General features: G+C 39.7%; 1 long non-coding RNA gene across 1 annotated transcript in view; it reads left to right on the top strand.

The window, feature by feature from the left end:
• The window catches only part of LOC140843555 (uncharacterized), a 257,008-nt gene that overhangs the window by 96,637 nt on the left and 136,381 nt on the right, over nt 1-23,990 (top strand). The window contains exon 3 of the long non-coding RNA XR_012121404.1: nt 18,919-19,156. This is a non-coding gene — a long non-coding RNA (uncharacterized lncRNA). The remainder of the gene's footprint in view (nt 1-18,918; nt 19,157-23,990) is intronic.

Genomic DNA, 23,990 nt, shown 5'->3' with positions numbered 1-23,990 from the left:
GATGGCCTCAGAGCAGAGCCAGGGTGCCACCATGGTTCCGCACCACAGTGAAGAAACCCCAAAATGTGGGCAGGTCCAAAATATGAGCCACTGTCCATGGAATAGTCTTAAATCAAAAGTGCAGAGGAGAGAGGATCATGAGAAAGTGGCCAGAGAAACTTTTTTGTGATTTGGCTGTTTAAGAGAAATTCTCATGAACATTAGTAATAGCCCTACACTCCATTTATAGACATGCAGTTCTGCCCTGAGGGCACAATTTAATCTGTTTTAAAAAGTTTGATTTTCTGAATCCAATACCTGAAACTCTGCATTTCAGAGAAAAGGAAAAAGAAAAAAACATATATTCCCTGAAACCATGACATTCTTAGTGAATAAATAAATGAAAAGGGGAAATAGAAAGTTAGGTGAATGAAGCAAATTCCTGTGTGAGGGGTTTGTGTGTGTGTGTGTGTGTGTGTGTGTGTGTGTGTGTGTGTGTGTGAGAGAGAGATCCTTATTCAGAGTGTTGTCAAAGGCATTAAGGAATGGTAAGAATGGTCCAAAAATAGAAATGGAAAATGAGCAGACCCTCCACTGATGAGGCAAAGCATATGCAGTCATAAGGCAGCTCATTAACTGAGCTGAAACAGAGGAGGAGAATTTAAATGCTTCAGGGAATTAAAGGAGAGAGGACAGTCAAGGAGAATGGGAAGCTGAAAACATACCCTCGGAAAGGGTCGCGATGAGAGTGACGGTCTCATTCACTGTGTTCTGCAGACGGCCTCTTTCCGCGCGGAGCATCCTCTCATTTAAGATCATCTCTCCTCCTCAGTAGCAGGAGAAGAGCCTCAGGAGAAAGCAGCAGTGCCTCTGCAGCTGCCTTCCTGAGTGCCCGGCTGGAGGAAGGAACCAGCGGGGTGCAAGAGCTAAGGGGTCACGCCATCCTTGGAGGGCAGGTTTCTGTGTCCTCCAGGGCTCAGGTGGTCCATAAACATTCACCTCCTGATTCACAGTTTGCTCCCTGGTCATGTCCCTCAGAAAACTGATTCCAGATACATCAGTGGTGAGGACATGTTATTCTAACAAAATAAAAACAAGATACACATTTCGTGTTCTTCATCTAGAGCTCCTCAGCACCATATCCCTCAGTCTACACCCACGAAGCTTTCCGCAGCTGAAGAGAAGATGCGGAGGCAGAACGAACTAGGATGAGACATGAAGCAAACAAAATGTCCTGTGGACAGAGATCACACTCCACTTGGAATATTTTTCTGAAACTAATTGAACATCTCGAGGCTGAAAAATTGGCTACAAGTATGCTGGAGGGAGCAAAGGGGAATGAGGGTGTAGGAGCCAGAGAGAGAGAGAGGAAGGAGCAGAGAAAACCCACAGCTGCGCCACAAAGAAGGCACCCAGCAAATTCAACCTCATCCAGTGAAAAGGGGCAGGACAGGGCTGGTCCGCCATTCATTTGATACCCTTTGGTACATTCTTGACACAGGTGGGCTTTTAGGCAATTAAGAGCGTGAGGAAGACAAAAGAAATCACAGAAATGTAATAAAATGTGAGCTCCAAATGATTGGTAAAGTGCAAGGATGGGAAAGAATTCATAGAATTTTAATCTGAAAAAAATGGAACATTTAATTGATAATGACTTTGTAGTTGGTTTATGGGAATGTAGCTCTCTGAATTGTAACCATAATATACAGAAACTCTAAAAGTAGAGTAGAAGTATATGATTCCTCTTGTTTTAAATGTTTCTGGGCCTACAGAATTTGAGCAAAGGGAAAAATATTCAGTAGTATTCCATAGCTAAAGCTTCCTTGGTAGATAAAAATTATTGCTCTGGGTGATAAGAGTTAGGATTGGGATAATAGAAAAGATTAGCTATAGAAATGCCAGAAACGATAACTTCCCTTATGGTAAATTCTGCTTTTTAGTGAAATGATGGAAGAGAGACAGGATTCAGGAAACCAAAAGCCATACAATTACAGTAATTTATTAACCATGTACTAGTCTCATAAATTAAAACATTCCTGTTTCTCTTATTATGAGAACCTACCTTTGCCCCTAACATACATGATTTTTTTTATTACTAACTGCAAGAATACAAGAGCTTAGAATTACATTTAAAGGATTTTCACCTTCATGAAATATATCACTTTGTAGACTAAATGGTAAATTGGAGAAGATTTTGCCTGACATAAAACCACTCCTGCTAATGTGCTTATTCTATATTTCTTATTAAAACCAGGGACAATGTTCTATGGACTTTCTATACCAATCTCCTCCTCCAAAATTCTGCTTAAAGCATTAACTTATTTTAAGTAATTTTGAAGGACTTTTTGTATTTGAATTACCACCTTCTATATCCCCAAGACTACACATAAATAGTAAACAATAACCAGGCCGAGTGGGGGGGAAGTCTTGCTTGCAAATGCTTCCATATTAAAGTGTCCTTATTCACAGTCTGTGGAATGTAACCAAGACTAGGAAATGGGCGCGTGCATCACATACCTTTCTCTCCTAATGAAGATGGGAATCTTGTGAGCTGTATGCTCCCCTTTTACCCTACAGCATGGAAGTCCCAGAGGTCTGTGTGGCATCAAGACCACCAGTGTTTCCTACTGGAGGCAGAGAAATTCATAGCTGGATAAGAACCCAGAAACTCAAGCATGAGGGAAAGAGGCCCCTGAAAAAACTTGAGGGAGTATCCCACTAAAAAGGAGTATCTCACTTAAAGAAGAAATGTCAGTGCCAGAAATGACACAGCACACACTGAGGAGCACATTCCCTGACCAGGTCTGATCCTGCAAGACTTGACACCTCCACCTAAGTCACCACCTCCCTGCCCACTCCCGGGGTGGCTTCCTGGGAAGCAGCCTCCACGCCTGACCCAGCATTAGCTCGTGCAGTGGCTGGCAGTCATTCCAGCCACCGGGGGAGTGATTGCTGCGGGGCCCAGCTTGGAAAGTGATGTCCGTGTGATGTCCACTCCCCTCACCAAGAATCAAGAAGCAATCACAAATGCACTCACACCGTTAGTCACTGGTCCCTTCTCAGTACCTAATGTCTGGAGAGTTCTCCCTGTGAGCACAGTAAGTTTCCATGGCACTCGATCTTTGCGCCTGCTCACTGGTTTTCCTCCCTTAACTTGACTCCATTCCAGCCTTACGCCTTCCGTGAAGATAAGAGGGGAATTCGGTGGTGGTCACTTGCTCTGCATTCTCACATGGGACATCTAAAAACCTCATGGCACTGTGCTTAGCCTGCACGTGGTGTATTGAAAGACCTTCAGGGCCACAATCTTTGGGACAAAACTCCATGATTGAGCGAAGATAAGCCCCACCACATCTGGCACCCCCTTCACAAGGACCGGTCTCTCATGATCAGAAACCTGCATGGCCTCCACAAAGCTCCCCAGTGTGTGTGCTTACTGCTATACATGGAGTCATGAAATGACATGCACCCCCAGCCTCATATTTATTTTCTTCAAAATCCTCACATATATATTGGGATTTGGTCAGTTGAAATCATCTAAGTTTTTAAAAGTACATATCTAGATTTTCGTAAATTTTAATATTCATGATTATTCCTTTGTCTGCCAAAATCCTCCTATTGCTAACAGATCATGTCAGATACAAACTCTGACTCTTTGTGACCTGAGTGGTCTTACAGTCTAGTAAGGGAAACACAACATGTACATAAACAGTGTAACATAGTATAGAATATGGTAAGTACCACAGGAAAGATTTGCTTGCAAAATGCTGTCATGGTAGGGAAGTAGCTGAAGTTGTCAGCTTGAGGGACTGAGGGAACACACCACAGACAGGGCACCGAAGGCAGAAAGCCACCTCTGAGCTAGGTCGGCGTTCCCAATCCTGGGAAGGAGCTCTTGAAAGATACTGATTCATCCACCCAGCCTCTGACTCAATGGGGTTCAATATGCACTAATGTACACCAGGGTTGAATTATAAATATTACACATTTTTGTTTTAAAATAAAATGAAAATATTTCCTCTCAAAACAAAACATGGTATTTCAATATTTCTGGCTACTCCATATCAAAAAAATCTGTTCTCTTCTTTGAACCATTCGCTGAAATTGATCATACTCCCATGGGCCTGCAATGGCAAGAAAAAAAAGAGAGAAAGAGAATACCAAGTTTTTGTAAAAATATTTTCAGGAAGTAAAGAAAGTGATTATTTGGTAAGAAATACAGCCCCTTCCCCCACTTTCCCTTTTTTCCCCCCCAGAAATAAAAATCCCCAAAATAAAACTAAGCAAATATATTGATTTAGGCGAATGACCACTATGTATTAAATTTCAGTAAACTTAAGGGTATGTTTTTAAAAGAAGATATCTAGTCACTCTATTTAGCCAAATCAAATGGACTTAATATACATTTACTACAAAATTGAGCTTGTATATTTGCACATTTCTGTTTGGTTATAAGAAGATACTAACAGAACCTCACAATCTGCTGCTATTCAACCTTGGATGTCAATACAATTGTAATCAGAGCCAATGCATCCCTTGAGCACAGAACATGTATTTTTACAAATAAATAGTAATATATGATAGAAGAAACATTTAAAGGCTCCTAAGTTCAAGGATTCTTAAGTAGTCTATAATGTGAGAAGGGTTCGTGTAATGAAAAAAAAAAAAGACATAGCTGTGACTAGCGGTGACCATTTCAGCTGTCGCTGGGTAGTTCTCTCACATTTTCTGTTGTTTTCCTCAGCTTGTGGCTCTGTAGATACTCACGGTAACTTTGAAAGGCATTTTAATCTCCCTGACCTGTTCATTCTTTGTTTGAGGACCATTAGGGGGTGGAAATTGTTTTTATTTTTCTCAAAAAGAAATCTTTTCCTTGAGGACCTGGACACATCAAACCCCCATCATTTCCAGACCCAGGTCACATTTGAAAGAGTGTGTGGTGCAGTAGAGCATCAACAAACATAGGCTGAAGACCCCCTGCATCCCAGTCACTGAAACGCTCGGTGACAGGTTCACGCTGCTGCTAATCAGCTTCACACCAGGGAGATACACATGAAGGGAAACGTGCAGATGTGGAATAGCACGGACGTCGGTGGAAAAAAATGCCAGAAAACCAGAACCTCCGAGCATCACCTACCTCTCTGTGCCAAAAACTCAAAAACATATGCTTCACCTTTATTTACTTGTTTTTTTTTTTTGCTGTTTTTTTAAGTAGAGAGATGGGCTCCTGTTAGACTTGCATACTCAGAGATGTGCATCACTGGTAATGGCATAGAGTTAGGCCATTTCTAAGGAAGATTCAGAAAGAAGCATCCGTCTATTTGCTTATTACCAAGGCAAATTAGAAACTGTTCTCCACCCAGTTCTCTTTCCTTCTTTTTTTTTTAAATAAATACAGTGTCCAGAATGAAAATCAGCTTTCTGAAGTGTTGCTATGACTGGCCTAAACCTGTGTTGCTATTTTCAGCTGCTAATAAAGACATGCGGGAAGAGGTGAAATCTTCCATCTCACACACACCTGACAGCTGGAACTGCAGAATCTCTGGACAAATTTGGTATCAGTTTCAGGCAACATAAAGAACTGAGTTCCTTTGTTAGCTTCAGTTACATGGACAAACACTAAGATCCTTCATACCCATTCAGAATTCAAGTATAGTATCTGATAATGAGTTTAATTTTAAGTCATTGATACAGTGAGAAGTCTGGAGACATTTTTTTCAATGGCATGAATGACGGTGCATGTCAGATTCACTTCTGTGCGTAATGGCTGTCCAAAGATTCATTCTCAAGGTAAGAGAAGGTGAAAACTGAAATTAATGCCAAATGAACCTCTACCAGACAAGGAAAGAATATTGAAATACCTGCAATGCAATACTTTCATCCAGGCGCAACAACAAAAGAACAGGAAAGGTGTGTTCCTCTGTCTGTTTTATTCAAAGTCATCTGGCTAAACTGTCTTTCTTTAAAAAGAAATGAAATCATAGGCAAATCTCAATTATCATGTTTTATTTTCTTAAATTGTCTCCATCAAATTAATCAACAGTGGTTTGGCAATCCGGCCTAGGAAAGCACACCTCATGCGTGCAGAGGGCTCACGGGAGTCTGATTCAGAAATAACTTCAGATGTTTGTCAGGGAAATACCAGGGACTTGCCACACGAACTGACAAAGGACAGGTCAGTTTCTCCCCACTGTCCCTCAGACTCCATGCATGAGAATGTATGCTTGACCGAGTCTGTAACTAGCAGGTGGGTTTGGGTACAATGTAGTACGAATGTGCAAGGACAAAATTGTCTTCTCTTATTATGTAACTTTACCTGAGGTTACAGTCAACATTCATGTCATGAAGATCATATTAAACCAGTACAATTAGGGATTCCTTCTTTTCCCTAGCACTCTCCAAAACTAATCCCACCTTATCAGAACACAGGAGAGCATGTTCCACAATACCTCTGTTTCTCTTTTTGAAACCCAGGAGATGCTCTGGCTATACAAATCCCCACTTTTTCACTGTTTTAAGGGTTGCCAAGGTCATCCACCCTCCGTTCCATTGCCTTATCTGGCCATCTGATTGATGGAGTAATCTCCAAGTCCATCTGTCACCCCTACTGTCCTGAATTCTTTGTGCTAAAGACAGGAAAATGTTGCAATTCAGGAAATACTTTTCCTGAACATCAGAAAAATATTCCATTGATTTCATGGAAGCATTTTGGGTTGGATACTCATAGATAAATAGTCATTCTATAATATTATCAATAGTCTAGAATAATCCTTAATAATCCTTATAATCTTTGAGATTGAATTTAATATAACTGTGAGTTACTTTGTTTTTGTTTTGTATCGATTTAAAAAAATGAATCCATGACATCAAAAATGATCTTGGCCCACAAAATACTCAAGCAATTACTTTAAACAAAAATGGAAATATATCTTACATTTTACAAAAGACAACAAACAGAAAAAAATTGCGACAGTTAATTCGGGGAATAACAGCACTGTATCACCAATTTGCAAATTGTGGGCTTTTTAAACTTAATACAAAAGCAGTTGCATTTCATTTGAATAATGTCACAAATGCACAAGATGTGCCTGCTATGATATGCAAGAGTCTAGACAGGTACAAAAGAACAAGATTTGTTGGAGGACTGCTTCTAGTTTATATTATGCTTGCAGAAATATTAATGGCCAAATCAAATGAGCTTCTTTTATTCAGCGAGTGTGTCTTTGAAGAGCTATGCCAGAAGAAAGAATTTTAAAACAGAGTCATCGTTTGACTTTCTTTTTTCTTTATATGAAAGAGTGGCGGGTGGCAAAGGGGGTTAGATTGGTGGCCTGAGTGACTGAGGATCCCACTGTGCCCTTTATCTCCCCAACCTAACAGTGGATCCCTGAGCACCAAGTGGGAGCTTGAAAGATCTGTATTACATTGCTTTGTTTTTTGTTTTGTTTTATTTTATTTTATTTTATCTATACTGATGGAAGTGAAGTCACCTTCAGCTACTCTCTGGGTATCTCCAGTACATTATTTTAATATTTGTTTAAGTAATTTTCATTCTCAATTGTGTTACAGGCAATCTGAGTAAGAAAAACTCTGTGGCTCTAAATTGTTAAAACACACAATAAACTCTTGATTTGGGAATGTTATGTTTAGGGACACAGATCTTAAATACTGTTAATGGAAGTGTTATCCAAATCTCATTCATGTAATGAAAATTTCTCCAGCTGTTAAACCACTGAATCTTCTGTCACTTTGATATAGAGGTTAGACAACAAAATGGATTGCCTTGTCCATCAAACTGTGCTAGAAGAGAATCTCCTAGTCACATTTGGGAGAGGAATGACACTGAATTGTGGGGTAAAGGTTATAAGGAATTTGAGAAATTCACTCATGAAGTGGAGAGAATAAGGAAATTTGGTATTAAAGGTACTGCTAGAATTTTTTAGAAAAAAGTAGTGCACTGTTGAGCTTAAGAACATACTCCCTCCATCTGATTTGTTGAATAAGAGATGGGGAGCCATAAATTCTTCATTTTTTTATTCAGTATTCAGTTAGAAACACATTTCATTGTGATTAGTTCAATGATACTAATGTGTTCTTAGCTAGAATTAAAAGGTATATTTTAGGAATACAGAAGCATACTACTAAATAAGGGACACTATACTTGTCCCTTTTTATGCAATGCTTGGAAGGATTTTTACTTTTACAGTAGCTCTCCCATAGAAAAGGAAAGAGAGAATATCAATCTTATAGTGCGAGTATGTAACAGTGGTAGCTTTTAAATACTTTGAAATATTAATTTCAATATTAGGAAAAGCTACCACTAAAATATATTTATTTTACATGTGAGACATAAAATCAAGTCAACACTAGTGATACTACAAAGCTGACAGTGTATTGTGTTTACAGACTTCACTGGCTGGTGAGCGAATCCAGAAATCCCTCTCCTCCCCCAAAGCACGTCCCCTAAGTATTCGTACTAAACCGGCTTCCTCAGTCCAGACTCTTCTTTTGTCCTCTGAGATTTCCCCGGGAGTCCTTGCTCTTCTTTCTTGCCCAAAGATACTGATTATTAGGACTATAATCTGGAGGGGAGGGGGTCTACCCAACCAGGTCTGCGAGATCAGGATGTACAAACACGGAGATGCAGAGACAGATCTCCTGTGCCAAAGGCCTCCCTGGCAGCTGAGAGGAACGGTCAGCCCACGGCCTCTCGCGTGGGCCCCTCCAGTCCTGCCCAAACGGCATAGAACTGCCCTCTGCGCCATCACGCCCTCTGCAGCAGCCTGCATTCGGTGACTGAGCAAAGCAGAAATATAAAGGTCAGACTATTCTGATGACACAACTGGGAAATTTTTGTTCCAGATCTCCCACGCAGTTAGTGGAGACTTTGTCAGACTAGCGTAGAAACCCACCTTCTTCTTCTTCCCAGTCCTTTTCCTTCCATTTCCATTACACATATCCACCCTTAATAAATTTCTTGCAGCCTCACTCCATCTTCACCCCTGATTTTAGAGACTCCAAACTGTGCCATCTTTGTGTTCTTTCATCCCAGAAAAGAACATCTTGTGCAAACTGGTCCATCTCATCTCTAAAACGGTACAAAGAAATTATGATAGTCAGGACCCCTCGTTCACTCACAAAGACTTGCATTTTTGTCTTCCCTTTGGAAGCCTCCTCGTGTATTTAAGAGAAGTTCAAGTGAGTCTCCTCTGAACACAATACGTGTGCTCCAAAAGACTAGCTACGTCTGACTAGGAAAAGTAGCCATCGGTAATTTCATTCTAGGTCATCAGATACACCATTCAATATAAAATAAAATGAAGTCAGTGTTGATGGGTCATCATAGCAAAGAAAAGAATGATTTAAAATACAGTACTAAAGTAGAAAATATTCTAATCTAGTCCTCAAACCTTATGTTGACTAAAATAACTAATTTTTAAGGAATGCTTGCTGTGTGACTTACATTTCACCTATATTATGACACCCTTTTCTAAAGCCTGCAGAAGTAAAGAAGTTTGCTCAGGATTGTTCCGCTAATAAATGACCCACCGAAGTACAGCGGGCGTGACTGACTCCCAAGTTGGATCCCGTGAGCTCTTCTCTCTCCACGTACTGGGTTTCTTACAGGTTCCCTCTCCTTCTGTTCCTCTCTTCCCTGTCCCTTGGGATCCTTGAAATCGATGTAACAGCAAGAAGGAAGATGGGGAAACAAAAAAACGACTGACTATAAAGAAAATGAGCCCACGGTAAAACCGTATCATGGGTGACTAGCAGAGAATTTTCATACCCCTTATTTGTTTATTTTTATTCATATCTTTTAGACACAAACATCTTCTGACTCAGAGTAAAGATAACTAACTAGATATTCCCCCTTTCTATATTTTTCTTTTGTCCTGGCCAGAATTTTTTTTTTCTTCAAAAGAGTCTCCTAGACCATGGAAAGACCCCTTTAAAATGTCATCAATCCAGTGCATTTCAGGAAACACTTCCTCAAAGACAGGTTGTTTGGCTTGAATTAGAGGGTGTCACAGTGGCCAGATGAAAAGCTCGATTTACATTTAGTTTTGTTTTCACTGATTTATCAGCTATTCCATTGACAAAGAGGTGTGACTTCATGGAGTGAGAAAATGCTATTTTCTGCTCATAGCTACGTTTAAAAAACCCAAACGACCACATGTTCACAGTTAGCATTTCATAACGGTTTTTAGTAGTGGTTGCCTGTCTTCCAAGCACCCCTGCCCCCAGTTCTAGCAGTTCATGGAAGTTGAATTCTGTTTTAACTCATTTTGTGACAACCCTCATGGAGAGAAAAAAGAGAAAATCCTTCTTCTGGGCTTGCCTTGGACTGTAGAAAGTGACAGTTCTGCCAAGTGTGCTTAAATCTATAGAATAACTTGCAATTTCTTTTTATCCTTTCCCAAATTTCCCTAAATTGAGTAGGTTGAAGAAAATCAAAACTGATACCAGGAAGAAAGGAAAAAAATTAGTTATATTCATAAAAAAATAATTCTATAGGAAAATACGTAAATTTGTTACACATCTGAATAAGTGGCAAGCCAGGATTTGAACTTCAGAGCTACCTTTGTAAACTGCATCTAATTGAGTACTCATGTAAATAAGAAGGGTCCTAAACATTTTGATCTGTACACAGCTTTGGAGATTCTAGGATTTGGAGAAGGAAGTTAAAATTTATTCAAAATGTGTTATGTACAAACAGAGCTGGATATAGTTATGTACCTTTCACAAATAAGGAAATAAACACTAAAATAAAACAAGAGTGAAATCTAAATGTTATGTGTCCTCTGGTGAAAAACTCACTCCCCTTAAAGTCTTGCTCAAGGGATCAAACCTATGTCTGATTAAGCTTCTGGATCCAGAGGTCAATTGACAAGAAATAAAGGACAGAGGAGTGGTTTAAATGGCACCATGAGAATGCAACTACCAAAATCCAGACAGCTGTAAACACTGCAGGTAAAATGGACTGGGTTATTCAGCAGGTTTTTTTTAAGGAAAATAAAGGGGATTTTGTATATTAAATGAGACGTCAAAGACATAGTGAGCTTAAAAAGACATGAACAACTGAACTATACTGCAGTGATGCACATTTGGCTATTAAAACCATAAAAATAAATGTAAATAAGTGTTTACCATGTAAGTCGAGGTAGGGCTTCCTTTTGGAGAGAGAGGGCTCAGCTCCGGGAGCGGGTAGCAAACTGCAGTGCTTGATGTGAATGGCGGTTACGAAATTGTTCACCTTATAAAAATTCACTCAGCTGTGAACTTCTTATGTGTGGTTTTCTATAACTGTTTTATTTTATAACAAAAAGATTTATAAAAGAAAGAAAGAATCAAAGTTTTAGGTTCATACTCTGAAGTTCACCACTTAGACCTGTGAGACTGGGAAGTTCATGTCTGAGCCTCACTTTCCTCTAATGAAATGTGAATAAAAATAAGCATATCCACCCCTTAGAGTTGACCTGAGAGTGAAGGCAATGACCTAAGGCAAGAGTCTGGCCCACAGTAGCCACTCTGCTAAGAGTACTTCCTTTCCCTTCTCTCCCTACATAATACTGATTTTTCTTTGACATTGTAATTTCTTTACCACATACCACTGACATTTGTGTTTATTTGGGTAATAATTAAAGATATTGGAATAAATTGCATACTTCTGAAGGGCCATTTCAAATAACCAAATGTAGCCTTCCACAACTGAATCCTAACAGTACTGACTTTTGTCTTCACCTAAGCGGCTGATTTCTACCCACATGTCAAACCCCAGAACACTTCATTACACAGCAGTGCCTCCTAATTCTGGTTAAAAATAATAATGATGATTAATATTTTCTAAGGCACTAAGTAATAATTAAATTCTTAATGATGGCATATAATTTATCATGAAGAGCATGTTCCTTTCATTGAGTAGGTACTCAATATGTTTTTTTTAAATGATTGATTATGTAGAGGTGACTTTCATAGCCTCTTAGTAATGATGGAAATAATGTGATATAGAAAGCAATGCCAGTAGAGTTGGGGAAAGTTTTCTGGCATGGTTAGTTTCGAATGGGAATAAAAGAGGAGATGGTGTGGCAGGCAGAAGACCCAGTCCACATTCATGAGACCTGAGGCATAGCCCTGGATCCGTTTCTAAAAACAGCTGTTGTGCACAAAGCATTTGCCATTTCCTGGGCTGTGCTTTCTATTTATTGTCTTATGAATCCTTGCAGTGACTCTGTGAGATGGCTGTATCTCTGACAGATGAGGAGACTGTCTCAGAGAAATAGTACCTAAAGGCCATGCATCTAGTACAATGGGGATCTGGGAATTCGTACCCAATTTGGCCTTTTGTCCACTCACCTAGGAGATCTCTACCATCCCTTTTAGTGCTAACATCCTATAACTTATACAATCTCTCCTCCAAATGAATTTTTCATGATCAAGTAACCCAGGAAGCCCTTCAGTAATACATGTCTTCTTTGTTTAGTTTATGTCCTTCACTGGTATTAGTATCAAAAACCTCACTCAGTCTAGGAGCAAAGAACCTGGAAACAGGTCCTATCCACAGTGAAGCCTCCACCATCAGTGATGGATGGGAATTTGAAGATCACATTTAGCTGGAGGTCTTTTCCCAAGCCCTTTTCTATTACGAAGAAACAGGCTCCTGTTATTGAACTTGACTATAATACTTTATTCTGTTTACTTAAAGAAAATGAAACACAAATGATGTCACAGAAAGATGGAACAACAATTATATTTTAAATTAGTCACAGGCTTATCAGCTCCTGCAACTTCCTGTAACAGAAAAATTACCCAGAGGACACTGTCATGTAATATTAGGATAACAAGCTTTGAGCGAGTGACATGTTTACACTGCATGACAGAACTGTTTGATTTTCTTCATTATTTTCTGTATGGCAGTTTTGAACTTACCTAGAATTATTCTGTCCAGTTTATCAGAAGGTTCCATGTTTCTGCCCCTTTCTATCTAATGAAATCCTTATTTTCTGGGGTTAGGTCCTTATGACCTCCTGCCTGAACTTTTAAAATCTCTTAGCTGATAGCCGTCCTTCCAACTTATTTTCTACCTGATCCATCCAGCTCATTACTGCCAAATTTACCTTCCTGAGATCAGCTCTAATCAACTCATCTACCTGATAGGAAAACAAGTAATGTAAGTTCTGCTTATAGAAAAAAATCACAGTTGTTAGTACAGCCTTTAAATTAACCTTTTCTGGATTCAAACTCTCTTCTCAGCCTTGTTTTCAACTGATGATCTTGATGCAACATAGACCAAGTCGGCCGAAACTCTATTTTAAAGCCAGACTCAGAGATTTACTGCCACCCTCTCTTGCATTATTATTTCCCCCACGTCTCCAAAAGCCAAAATTATGCATCTCTCAGGGCCTTCTCAATGGTTCCAAAATAGCTGCATGTAAGAAACCCCTGGGGGTCTTTAAAAAAAAATACATACTGATGCCTTGACCTGCAGCAGTGAGTGGTAAAGTCCTAATCCTGTGCCCGGTCACGGACTGACGGATGCTGATTTTGGTGAATTGGTTTTGAGACATGGGAGTGATCCTGGACCACAGAAAGCAGACAGTGGTTTAATGAGGTAATGAACCCAAAGACAGTGACAGACCTGTGGCTCTTGACTAGCCAGGAGACTCCACATAGAGCAGACGAATTCTCTGGAAATGATTTCTGTCAACAAGCTTGCTGTCTTGGTCTGAGAAGAAAGAAAAAATATTAGAAAAAAAAAACATACCTTTTTTTGGAACCTAAAAACGAATATAAAAAAGAGAAAGTGATTCTTTAAAGCCAGCTAGCAAAAGAGCTACAGCGTAAAAGCAACATCCAACCTTTTGAGGGACAGGACTGTTTAAATGATTCTCCTGGAATTAATTTTGAGGAAAATAACTCCTCACTTTCTCAAGTCCTACAGTCTATTTTTTATAGTTTTCCCCAGACTTCACTGAAAATATGTAAGAACTTTGTAAAAGAAACATATCATCCTCCAAAGCCTTAGGTAGCCCCAGGCGCTTACCAAGGGAGTTGTGTGGAACGATGCTGAAGGGAACCATGTGTCCTTGGGACCCTTTGAGCGTTTTTCAGATGTGGAGGGTAAAGTCATGCTGCTGTGAAGCCGCAAGCTCTCTGCATCTTGAGCCTGAGATGGCTTTAATAACGTATTTCAAAAACATTGTGTCAGCCTAGGAGGAGCAATGGGGGGGGGGGAGCATTTTATTAAGTGAGAAAAGAAGATTTATAGATAAGTCACTAAAGAAGAATTAGAGTGAATCATGTATTTGCTAACAAAAGGTGTCCAGAGCAATATTTTTTTTCTCTGCTTTCTCAACATCTAATGCCCATTAATCTCTGTTACACAATTCATAGAGTCACCATCACTATAAATTCATCATCAGGTATTGTAAAGCTCAAGACAAGGCCAGAACGCCCAGAAAAAATGTTGCTAATCTATCCCACCAGGGAGTGAGAAATGTTAATATCCCACCCAATGGTGCACAGGGGGGCCTCGTTCCCACTACAGAAGTGACTGACCATCAGTCATCATCTCAGTGGGTCATCGTGGGAAATGCCGTGAGCTTAGGATGGCTAGAAAAAAGCGCTGCAGAGATGAAAGCTTCCAGACCAGAACCCAGTTGCTTCTGAAATGCTGTGCTAGAACTTGGACTAGAGTGAGTTCCCATAGGAACGCTAAGCCAGAGCCCCAAGAGTACAGAGACCCCAGAATGGGATCCCGTCAGCTGACAGCCTACCAGGGTCGCCATGGCTGCCCTCACGCACAGGCGGCTCCTGTCTTCATTTCCTGTATTTGGTTTTATTACCTTGAGATGGAGCTCCATGCTCTATGGCTTAGATGTGTTGTCAAAACGTGTTGTAAAATAGTCCTCCCTTTAGGTCATCGTGTCAGTCCAAACAAACCCATTCTAGCACAAGGAGTGAGAAACAGAGTTTCCTTTTAGCTTTAATTTCCAAATAAAATAACTTCAGACCGCATTCCACATTCACTTCCAGAAACATCCGGTTTTCTTGCACCTTTGGATTTGGGGGTTTGGAGGCAGCAGGGATTTCCTTACACCATCTAATGATCATCTGTCATCCTTCTACCCCGTGACCTCTGATTATGTCCTCCAAGCTCCTCCTACACTCTCATGTCCTACTTTGCTCTAAACTGTCGTCTTGGGCCTCATGTCTGTTCTAGGCAGAGATGAAACAAAGCTTGCCCTGATTTTTAATAGTTAAAAATGTCTCACTGAAGACTGAGACAGAGGCAGTAAGGGGAAGGAAGGAAGTAACAAAGGGGGATCAAATTCAACATCAGGATAGGATGCCGGCCATCGCTGTCCCCGACATCCATCATCCGTCTGCTGTCTCAGAAAGTCCCTTTGTTGTCACCTTCCTTCTGAGCTTTGTAGTCTGTCTCTTTTCTACTCTAGCCAGTCTCTCTGAACAAGATTAACGTTTTCATCTTTTCTCTTCCCGTCAGTTTTAAGGGGACCAAACACTAGTCTCCAGTCCTCACTCAATTTTTAAAAATTTTTATATCTATAGATACAGATATGTCCTGATAGGCTATATATGTGTGTGCATATACATATATGTATCTTAACATCAAAATAACCTCTGAACTCAAAGAAAACACAACTCTTACATTAATTTTCAGAAAAGTTTTAGCATTGCCTCATCCCAGATCTCATTCTTCTTTTTCTTACTTTTACCTAAGGCCCAAATCAAAATCTCTTCAGAAGATTTAATTCAGGTTTTCAAGTATCAGAAGACAAAGAAAGAGCAAAGCTTTTGAAACAGATTTCACCCAGCTGTATTCGGGGCAGTCTGAGATTTAGGCAGAGGCCTGATCACGGTGGCAACATGACCCTCAGCAGCAGCAGTTCTGTAAGTGGAAGGAAAGTGATTTGAAAGCAGAGTGTTTTCCTCTTTTCCACAGCAAATCTTTTCAGGGTGTTATAAGCCATATATGTATGGTCCAGCTTTGAACCTAAACCTTGCTGGGGATATTGACCTATTTGTTCATGTAGCGTATTCGTTGCTCATGTTACACATCAAGCACCATGCTTGGCAGGGTGTGGTAATAAAGTTATAGGGACAAGTGGGGCCATCACATAAAGAGCCCTTGTAGGACATATTATGGATTTTGATCTTTAGCCTGAGAGTTATAGAAAGCCATTAAAAAATGGCTATCAAAGAAGGGGGAGAAGAGAGGCACATTCATATGCCAATGCTGTGAAAAGCACATGTAAGATGGATGGGGGGGTGGGGGTGAGGCTAGAACAGATGCAGGAAGAACCAGCAGATGATACCAATAGAGTTCAGACAGTGACAACTGAGACTGGGCACCAATGAGAAACTGGTGAAGTTGACAGTACCTATTGAACGATTGTCTCTCTGTGGAGGAATTATCTAGACTAACTACCTGATTCTAGTTTCTGTAACTGAATGGATGTTGAAAACACACACTGAGGTAAGAGATTCTACAGAGAATGTGGAGAGGAAGACTATGGCATGTTGACACTGAGGCATCCACATTGTTGGGTTGAGTTGACAGCTTTCAAGTGTGTGATTCTGATGCTTAGGAAAAATGTGGAGCTGGAGATATGTATGTGAGTATTATGAGTATGTGATGGCATGGAAGCTAGGAGCAGCGAGATAAGATAACCTACAGAAAGAGAGAAGCTAGGGAAAGAAGACAGTCCAGAATTCCGCTATCTAATGACACATCTGGATCGAAGCTTGTCTCTAGAAGTGAGCCTTACCCCCATCTGAGATTCCTGATCTCTTTCCTAAAATATTTCATGTCTATTCTAGACCTTATTTTCTCCAAGTAAGTTAGGATATTGTCCTCACCTTGTAAAGGACTGTGTGTCAACATTCTCTATTGACCTCAAATCCCTTCTCTTTTAGGAACAGGTATCATGACATGTAATTTCTCTTGTATCTTTTGAAGTGTCTGATATTGGGCTACCCACAAATTATGTGATCTCTTTCTTCACTTTCATGATAGTACTAGCATTTGGATGATGTCAACTATAGCCAAATATTGCTCTGAGTTTTTTGTCATATCGATCTTTACAACACCAAAGTGGTGTGGTCACCCCATGGTGGATGCACCTATCACAAAAGAGAAAGCTTAAGTCATTTTCCTAGGTCACCAACTGGCATGTTTCAGAACAAAGAAGAAAATCCATGCCACTTTGGCCCCAATATTTATCCTCCTACTAATGCATAATATTATCTTCCTCTCAACAAAGTACATTCCCATAACCATTCTACATGGTCATTTTTGCAAGTTCTTTTACCTGTAAATGCTATGTAATTGCTTTCAGTCTTCAGACTTCTATTTCTCTTAAATTTATATATTCTACTTACATAACTTCTCCCTGAGGGAAGGGAAACACCCAACTCCACCCCACTCTAGCTACCCTGTTCCACGTAAGAGGTGGGGTACTAAAAAGCACATGTAATGTTCATAGAACAGAAGCACAGACTTGTCAAAAGATGGAGACCTAAATATAGGATTGCCAAATGCCTCCCCTCCTTTACGCCTCACTACCACATTACTAAAGACCTATTTATAGTGGTTCCTGTTACCCAGTGCACCATCTATGGCTATCAAGAAAAAAATTATGAGGCATTGTAAAAGGCAAAAACTTTGAAGACTCAGAATAAGTATTAGAACCAGTGTTAGCTATGGCAGAGATTAAGAACTATCAGGCCAGAAATTTAAAACAACTATTATTAATATGCTAAGGGTTCTAATGATAACAAGAAAATATGGACAATGTAAGCAGAGAGAAGGAATTTATAAGAAAGAACCAAAAGGATGTGCTAGAGATCAAAAACACTGCCACAAATAATGAAAAATGCCTTTGATGGGCTTATTGGCAGACTGGACACAGCTGAGAAAAAACTCTCTGGGCTTGAGGATGTCTCAAGAGAAGTCTTAAAAAACAAAAAGCAAAGAGAACAAAGATGGAAAACAAAACAGAAAAGAATAACCAAGGACTGTGGGGTATTAACAGAAACTGCAACATACCTGTATTGAGAATACAGAAAGAGAGAGAAAGGACAGAATGGGTATTTGAGACTCTAATGCCTGAGAATTTCCCAAACTGATGTGGAACACCAAACCCCAGATTCAGGGAGCTCAGAGAAACCAAACAGATAAATGACAAAAATCCTGCACACAGGCATATAATTTTCAAACTAGATAAAATCAAAGATAAAGAAAAAACCTGGAAAGAAGTTGAAGGAAAAGACACTTTACCTACAGAAAAATATAGATGAGAATTATATCCATCTTCTCCTCAGAAATCATGCAAGCAAGATAAAGTAGAGTGAAATATTTAAAGTGTTGAGAGAATAAAAGCACCAACCTAGAATTTGGTATCTTGTAAAATTATCCTTCAATAGTGAGAGAGAAATAAAAATGCTGTCAGACAAAAATTGAAGGAACTGTTGCCAATAGACCTGCCTTGCAAGAAATTGTGAAAGAACTTATTTAGAGAGAAGGAAAATGATACAGGTCAGAAACTCAGATCTACAGAAAGAAAGGAAGAACATCAGAGAAGGAATAAGTGAAGGTAAATAAAAATGTTCCATTAAAACAACGAGATGCCACTACATACATATCAGAATGACCAAAAGCCAGAACCCTGACTACACCAAATGCTGGTTGAGCATGTGGAACTACACGAATCCTAGTTCTTTGCTGGAGGGAATGAAACATGGTACAGCCACTTTGCACAGTTTGGTGGTTTCTTACAAAACTAAACATACTCTTACCATTTGATCTGGCAAACAAGCGCCCTGGTATTTACCAAAAGGAAAATTTATGTCTACAGGTAAACCTGCATGTGTATGTTTATAGCAGTTTTATTCATAATCCAAAATGTCCTTTTTTAGGTGAATGGATAAACTATAGTACATCAAGAAAATGGAATATTATTCAGTGCTGAAAAGAGATGAACTATCAAGCCATGAAATGACTAAGGGAAAGAAAGCAACCTGTAAAGCCTATGGACTGTATGATTCCAACTCTGTGACATTCTGGAAAAGGCAAATCTCTGGAGGCAGTAAGAAGACCAGTGTGAGGCGGAAGGGCCAGGCTGAGCGGACAGAGCACAGAGGACATTTTACGGAGGTTAGTTTTTAAGTTTGACAATATAAAGGTGCATACTGTCATTGTGAATTTGTCCCACCTATAGAATGTGCAACACCAAGAGTGAACCTAATGTAAACTTAGGGCAATAATGGTGATGATGTTTCAGTGTAGGTTCACCAATTGTTCATCAAATGTGTCACTCTGGTGGAGGATGTTAATAATGGGGGAGGTTTGGGGGAATAGATACAGGCAGGGGAATAGATGAAATCTCTCCACCTTATGTCAGTTTTGCTGTGAACCTAAAACTGCTCTGAAAATTGAAGTCTGTTGAAAAGAAAATTATTTTCCTCTGTAATAACTCAGCACTAAAATCTGTATTAGCTAGGGTTCAACAGAGAAACACAACCAACAGGATGTAGAAATATAGATATAGATATAAAGAGATTTATTATAAGAAATTGGCGTACATGATTATGGATGCTGAACACTCCCACAGTCTGCCGTCTGCAAGCTGGTGACGCAGAACTGGTGTAGGTCAGTCCCAGTCCAAAGGTGGCGACCTGGAGAACCAGTGGTGTCAGCTGTAGTCCACGTCTTAGAGCTGGAGAAACAGGATTGCCAATGGTGCGGGTCTTAGTCCGAGAGCAAGAGACCAATATTCCCGCTCAGTCAGGCAGAGAGAGTGAATTCTCCCTTCTTCCACCTTTTTTTCTACTCAAGCCCTCAAATAAATATGTAGAGAAATCAGAATTCTCATTACATTACAGGTGGATGGAAATAAAAAAAGGTACAGCCCTGTGAAAAGCAGTTTGTCAGTTCCTCAAAACGTGAAACAGAATTATCATATGACCCAGCAGTTACACTCCCAGTTACATAGCCAGGGAATTTAGAATGTCTTTTCAAACAAAAGCTTGTACACAAATGATAACAAAAGCACTCATAATAGCCAAAAAGAGGAAGCAATGCAAAATGTCCATTGATTGATGATTAAGTAAAAGAAGCTTTTTATAGAAGACATGTTATAGGAGCCCATTGATATGAAATATTGAGAATGGGTAAATCTCTAGAGATAGAATGAAGATTAATCATTTCCAGGGGCTAGAAGAAGAGAATGGGGAGTGACCTCTAATGAGTAAGGAGTTTCTTTTGAGGGTGATGAAATGTTCTAAATGTAAATACTATTGGTGATTTCACACCTCTGTGAATATACTAAGAACCACTGAATTGTACATTTTAAAGGGATGAATTTTATGATATGAGAATCCTATCTCAGGAAATCTGTTATTTTTTAAAGTACCAGGAATGTAAAAAAAAAAAAAAACCACATGTAAATTAAATAGATTTCTAATCCCCTCAACTATAAAAAGAAGAGAAAAATCCTCCCACCATCTGCAAGAAAAAACTAATTTCCATTAACATCATACCTATTGTATTTTATCCTTTAAGACAAAAGACAACATAGAGTAATTGAAATGAATAATAAGAAAAGAAAAACATTCTGCTTAATAAAGAAGAAGGAAAATATTTCAGAGGATAAAACAATATCAAAATGGACCAGCAACAATTTTTCCTACATTAAACTATGGAAATCTGGCCAGGACCCTTTAGCCATTTCAGAAAATGCTGGTAATGTATATTGGCAAAATATAACTGGGCCTGACTATCCTTGAAAATGTATCATAATCCACACTTGTTTAGCAGGTGAGACACCATCTGTATAATGATCATGTATCATTAACTGTTACACCGTAATAAATCACACAATCAAACAGTTTAGCCCAATGTATTGTTGCTAAAGATGAATTCTAATGATGACGCCTAGAGATGCTACAGGACTGATTCAAGCCATTGTCTGATGTTGAACACAGGCATCCACCTGCCCCCCGTCTCCATGCTGTGTGCAGGCTGGAGTAAGGAAAACGAAAACAAGGGCCAGGTCATCCCTGATAACCTCAGAAGCCAAACAGGAGATGCTACCCTTGTTTCTGTATACAAGAGTACAAAATTACAGCTTCTCTATTTTCCTGTAACAACACAACCCAGTGTCCACACCTGTGTTCTATTCAGTGTTGGCAGGATAAAAACAGTCTCACAACTTAAACTTACCTACCCATTTGATCTAACTTGGCCATTATGGGATGTATATTTGGTCAAGCATGGATTTCAACCCAGCGTGTCACATTCCTACCTCTTGTCCAGTGCTAATTTCCAAGTTAGTGGGTTAGAGAAGGTCTCAGCATCGTGGCACTGAGGAGAGGTTTCTCGGTCTGAATGCCCTCCCTAAATCCTCAGTGGTCTCCATGGAGATCTAACTTTTTGCACTTCATCCTGAGCACCTAAGAATCTTTGTCTCTACTGATTTCTCAAGTTGTCCATCTCTTGTTTTGTTCCCTTAGCAGAGGAATTTATTGTTGCTCTTGGGAGTACAACAGTCCCTCTGTCCCACCAACACCAGCACTGACCTGGTCAGACCTCGTTGGTTCTCCCTGGTGTGGCTGATGCCCTAAAAATAGCTCCATACGACAGCTTGTTCCACATACGTGCCGCCCAGGCCACCCCCTCTGCCATGGAGCTCTCTTGTTCCATCCCCCTCACTTAAGTGACAACCTAAAAAAGCACACAAGCACCAAAATTTCCATCTATATTCTTTGTCTCTCTTGTTGTCTGTGCATCTGGGGTGGAATTGGAGGGCAAAGGATGCAGAGAACACAGGACTTTTTTTTTATGCCTTCCTATGCTGCCGAAACCAAGAGACGCACGCTGAGGGGTGACTGTTTGAAGCCTTCTGTGCCTAAGTACAGGATGCCACCTTTCCCCCTCTGCTGCAGCCGTCACAGTTTGGCAAGGGGACTTTCAGGAAGTTATCTCATCCTAGAGATTCCCATTGAAAACCTTTAACCGACTTAGTTTTAGATTATTTCTGCCCTCTCTGAAAGGGCAGAACATGCAGGGGCTCTGTATGCCAAGAAATGCAAGACTAACAGATAAAAGGAAATAAAATATCTCACAGTTAACCTAACATCATGATATATTCTGTTACGAATATTACCTGTCATTACTGCTGGTGTTAATATTATTGTCATCATTATATGTATTAGTCTTTTTATTCCCATCCACTTCCTTCTCCCTGTGGAAGTTGTCAGGATGACCTGCAAAGATTCACTGAGCGTGACATCAGCTCCCAGAATCACAGAGACTGAAGGAAGGACAGGGAACACTATCCACTCTTCACCCTGTGGGAACCTGGATAAAGAGAGCCGGGACATTAAGCTCCACACAGGCAGGGAAAAAACAAGCCCATTAGAGGAACTAGTTAACATAGTAACACTTGACTTAACCTAAAGGTCATATTTTGAATGTGGATAAAGTAGAAAAAATTCTATATATGGGGGGGGAAATGTCATTGTAGAACCTATGAATTTTGCTCATAAGTCAAACTGAAGTTCACCCAAGGCAAGGGAATTTTAAGTTACCATAGAAGTTCTCTTATCTCATAATTTTTTCAAGGTTATAGAAGACAGTGACACATAGGTCTTTGTATTTCTCTCGGAATCCTCAAACCTCCAACACAGCAACTGGAGTGTATTAAGTACTTATTAAATGTCTGCTGCTTTGCTTTTAATTGAAATGAATTGAAACTTAGCTGGTAAAAACTGGCAAATTACAAGTAAGCAGAGAATGGGATAGAAAAAAACAGGAAAATGATTATCAGGAGAGATTTAGTCCAAAGCCTTTTAGCACTGAAGGAAACAGATCTTCATGGATAATAACTACTATACTACATTATAGACTGTATAATAATTCACATCTATAACAGTAATTCAGAGTCACCAAGAAAAGGCAAAAGTATGGCTGAAACTCTATTACGACCAGAGACCTTCTAACAAGCCCCTCGCATTCATAGACTGAGACTAGCCAGGTGTTCCAAAGTTAGTACCACCACCATAGGATGGAAGCCAGAGATGGGAGCAGGCTTGCAGATTATTTGGCCCCAATTAACTGATGCTAACCAATCTTTTATTTTAAATATAGTATAATTAAAGAAACATTTAGTGAGAGCTTTCAGCTCTTTGCAATGAATTGTGCTCACCACTTTACAAAAATGAAACTGCCCAGCTACATCCCTTTTCTTGGTAATCTTCTGAAAACACATCAGTCCCCTTTCCTGCCTTAGCAGATGCTGTCCAGCAAATATAATTGAATCTTCCTATGATGAGTGAGCATCTTGCAGAGCCTTGGGGGAATCATTTGGAGTGTCCAGTATCCCCGTACAGTGTTTTGGTTGTAACTATAAAGAATACAGAAGACTGGTCTGTGTCTGTTTGACCTCAGGACATAACTTGCAAGTCAGTTTTTTGAAAAAAAAAAAAAAAGAAAAGAAAAATCCTTTCTAACAGCATATTTTCTTGCGCATTTCCTCTTTACTAAGGTTAAGCAAAGAAGAAATACAATCTTATTTAATTGAACCTTTATTGGATTCCCATTGATGGGCGGTGTAATGTACCTTATTTTGGAATAATGGCTTTGGGATGGGAACGTGGGAAATGGTCTTGTAAATGCCCTCTTAGGTTCTTTGTCACAGGGAGAAATTTCATATAAACATTTTCTGCTAACTCTTAAAGGCCTGGAAGCCCTTAGGGAGTTACTAGAGAGTTTTGATGAGTATATCTCTCAAATGTATTGATAAATGCCTGTGTCTTTCATAAGGGACAGCAGCTTTTCCTTGTTCTTCTGAAAATCTTTGATTCAGAATATGAAACTGCCAAGCCATGGTTCATTTATCTCAGCCTAGTCTACTAAGGGTGACCTGATAATTGGAAAGCCCTTGATCTTAAATGGTTACTCTGACGCCTCCATGTGCTTCACACAGCCC

Source organism: Manis javanica, chromosome 9 (genome assembly GCF_040802235.1).
Source record: "Manis javanica isolate MJ-LG chromosome 9, MJ_LKY, whole genome shotgun sequence".
Lineage (NCBI taxonomy): Eukaryota > Metazoa > Chordata > Mammalia > Pholidota > Manidae > Manis > Manis javanica.
Note: the sequence above shows the minus strand (reverse complement) of the source record. Positions and strands in the feature narration are given on the sequence as shown.